The 4,060-nt window shown below is 38.5% G+C and overlaps 1 protein-coding gene across 1 annotated transcript in view; it reads right to left on the bottom strand.

Moving 5' to 3' along the window:
- Positions 1-4,060, bottom strand: part of LOC101848167 (gephyrin) — a gene marked incomplete in the record, with an annotated part of 115,956 nt that overhangs the window by 85,597 nt on the left and 26,299 nt on the right.

Below are 4,060 nucleotides of genomic sequence, written 5' to 3'. Positions count from 1 at the left end.
ATATTATCTATGTACTAGTTTGTTGAACCATGACAAGAAAATGGTGTGCAGCTTTCTCCAAAGCTAAACAGTAACCAGTCGTCCACGTGTGCCCTTTATTAACGCACACATGTACAGGAAACAGCAGATACAAAGACATAGTTAAAGCACTGTTTAAAGAACATTCCTGTGATCTAGTCTCTACAATTTCTCCGGATACTTTCACTAGTTATCTTAAACTTTCAATATTTATGTATAAATCTCACACATGACTGCACACTGTCATCATAACAGTGCGTTCGAGCACAGGTGCAAGACCTTCAAACTTGAGGGGGGAGCGGGGGTGTTGGTTTTTTGTTGGGTTGGGGGGGGGGGGTTGGGGGGGGTGTTGGGTTTTTTCTGTATTTGTTTTGTGTTTCTTTTATTTTCTTCTTCTTTCGTGGGTGGAAAGTGGGGATAATTTCTTCTTTATATCCAAGTAAAAATTTTAACGACTGACTTCAAAAGCGAGTAAATAGTTTAAAGATACACTGTACAAGTGCATGTGAACTGTTGAGTACTCGCCGGGCAGTGATTGATTACAAGACAGGTTGGGTTTCAAATTACTTGTTGACAATAACAATGTGTACTCTTAACGGAAGCCTGGCACCCGAGCTGCAAACAAAGTTGTCTACGTCATTGCAGACGCAACAGGCTTGCTCCGTTGTCTCCATAGACTGCAAGTGTTCTTTAGCAAGGATTTTTTTTAAAACAAATGCTGATCCCCACTCGGAACCGAACCATGCTTTTTTTTATGTAGATATTTTTAAGCCCCCATCGATACAACGTGCATCGGTTAGGAAACGGTGTTCCGACCCTGCCTGTCAGGGCTAACTTTCGCTCAAAGGGATACAACATCCATGCAGAAAGACCGAGATACTCGATAAAAATTCTCCCCATTCGACAACCGAACTGGGGTCTCCTGCGTGCGACAGTAAAGTATCTAACCGCTACACCACAGACTCTGGTGACTGACAATAGATCTTCTCAGTGTTGGCCAAATCCCAAACGTAATGCACTAGAACGACTTGTGTAAAATTACAGGCAAGGGATTGGTCTTAGAGTAAAGACCACTTCGGCTCGACAAGTCAGTGTCATATTGTATAAAACTTTAACACCCCTTCTACACTGTAACTGTAAGATTACGTAAGAAACGGGACCTCCGAATGTAACGCTTATCTCCAATAGGACGGAGCCAAATAGAGGAAAGCCTTAAAAACTCTCGTAAAAATAAGCCTAGTTCAGAACGATCAGTTGGCGATTCGAGCAAAGGCCACCCGCTCTGTAGTCCAGTATGATCGAAATATATTATATATATATATATATATATTATTTATAATAGCTGGTTCAGATTTTAGAAATGGTCTCCCACAAACATGTGTCCCCAGCCCGGCAGCTAAAAAATAAATAAGGGACCCCCCTTAATTTGGGCGCCCTTATATTAAAAAAATTGAAAGGAAAAGACCGCGGGGGAAGAATAAACCCCGCTGAGGGGGGGGGGGGGGGGGGGCTTCGGTCTATTCGTGAGAATAAAAGTCCTAAAAGGCCTGGCAATCAATGCACGGTACACAGTCTGTGACATGCCAGCGACTTTTTAAAAAGTACTTTCGTCAAACGTACGGCTTGACACAAGTGAAGTTTTAAATCCGGGGCCCGAGACCTCTATAAACATCAAGACACACACATATATATATATATATATATATATATATATATATATATATATATATATATATATATATATATATATATATATCGTTACCTTACGAAAATAATTTTTCAAATAGAAAACTAGACTTTTATTTACAAAAATACTAATTCAAGTAGAACTTTAAAAGAGTATTGCTATAAAACGGCTAATTCAATGCTGTAGTTTCAGCAAATATGAACAAAATCGATAAGTGTTTTCGGAAGCAACATTAGCTAAATATAGTAGTCTTAAACGTTACTGGACAAAATATAAAAAGGAGTGTGCAGAAAAAGGACGATTTGTTTCTTAAAAATAATATGCACACCTACTGAGAACATGTATTATAATACTTCTTTGATGTTATCTGTCATGTTTTTAGAAGAAAAAGACATCAACTTATTGACTCATTGAGCAAATCCTTGAGACTTCGCATTTTCGGGACAAAAATCGTGTGGCAGTTACAAAGTGAAACATGAAATTTCCCAATAGTCAAAGCAGTAGCAGCAGCAGCAGCAGCAGCAGCAGCAGCAGTAGTAGTAGTATTAGTAGCAGCAGCAGCAGCAGCAACAGCAGCAGCAGCAACAGCAGCAGCAGCAGCAGCAGCAGCAGCAGCAGCAGCAGGGTAGAGTATCAAAAAAAGGTATTCACATATCTCCTTCATTATCGTTACTAACATTGTCAAAATACATCGTTCATCGTGGCAGCAAACAGTGTTCTAGAGCTATCTTTCTGTGATTTCTTGTGACATTATGATGATGTTTACTTCCCACAAATGTTTCCATGGCATGGTGATCATATTGAAGATTATTTGGGACCGCAACGATTTTTTGTGAGTTATGTAGCATCCCATTTGGCACACTGTTGATGAATAGTTCCTTGTCTGTAGTTCGAACAGGAAGATTGAAGCAAATTTATCACAGTATGGACTTCTACTTCTCTAACAGCTCTTTATGATTTCAAAAACACGTAACATTGCCATTGAGCATGAAACAATTAGTGTATGGAATGTTTACTAGCTTCTTTTCAAAGTCCAACTTCACTCAGCAAGGATGAGGAATTCCAATATGTCTTTTTGCCGCTGTTTTGATAAAGAGTTTTCTGACGTACATCTTCCAACGTTTGCTTTCGAGCTGCTTTGACTTTTGGAAAGACTTTCATAACTCTGTGGACAGCTTGTTTGCATGATGAGGGTGTCTGTATGACACTTCCTCGAATATATTGAACCTCTTTTTTCTTTTTCTCTGTGTCTTCACCTTTTTCATTTATTTTTTTTGTGTGAATGGAACCACACGAGCATATTATTGACAGCTTGCTTGACACTGGTAGATCTACAAAATTTCAATGACTATAACAAGAAGGAAAACGAGGAGAGCTAGCAAAAACTGTTTGTAAAAACAAAAATGAAAAATAAAAGCAAACACACAATGCATTTACTTTTATTCAAAGCAAGACATTATAGAGTTGACCTCTTTTCAATTAATTTGTAGACCAAGATCTACCTATCCATCAGTTCTCCATAACATTCCCTTCTTAACACTCTTTCAATCTGTCTCTCATTATTTCTTGTCTCAATCGTCGAGATGGGATGTCTTAAGTTAGTAGTCTGTTAGGTGAGTTTAACCATTAACATTTCATGCAGATAGAAAAAGGAATCACGACTCATTCAAACTGAATCTGCACATCTGCTTTGGTCGTCTGGTAAATTTCTCTTCAAGAGGTGAAATTCACCAAAACTTATGATGCATTTAAGTAATCGGGTTCGCCTACTTCTTTCTTTCTTTTCTCTTCAGAGTCACCAAGTCGATCAGGAGAAACGGCGCCAATATTTTTCAGTTCATTTTCAACTGAAACTAAAATTGACATGGAAAATCCCATACAACGTTATATCACTTGCGTCTCCCTTTTCACCTTGTTCCCTGTTTACGCCTCGTCACCACCAAGCCTACAGTGTGACATTACCAAGAACACGACATATCAATATACTTTGTATTCCATTGACGGAGTCTGTCTACAAAGCTAAATTACTGATGTTCGATGTTAAATATTTGAAACACCAAGCCAAGCAGCCTTATCCTTGTATTTGCAATGTTTCAGACAACGATAACAAGTTGTCACCTTTAATTGCCCCAACTGCCATCCCCAAAGCTAGAAATATGTGGCATCGACGCGTGAAATCCTTGAAATGAAATTCTTAAAGAAGCTACTCATTTTACAAAGATTATAACACAAAGACCAAGGCTAAATCGTTAAAATGAAGAAATCAAGCTATTTGTCCAATTTCCATTTCAATACAACAAACACTATGAAAACCAACAATCCTTGTTTTGGCCGGATCCAAACTCATCCATTTCC

This window comes from Aplysia californica, unplaced genomic scaffold (assembly GCF_000002075.1).
Source record: "Aplysia californica isolate F4 #8 unplaced genomic scaffold, AplCal3.0 scaffold00021, whole genome shotgun sequence".
NCBI classification, from domain to species: domain Eukaryota; kingdom Metazoa; phylum Mollusca; class Gastropoda; order Aplysiida; family Aplysiidae; genus Aplysia; species Aplysia californica.
The sequence above is the reverse complement of the archived record's forward strand: the minus strand, read 5'-3'. Positions and strand labels throughout refer to the sequence as shown.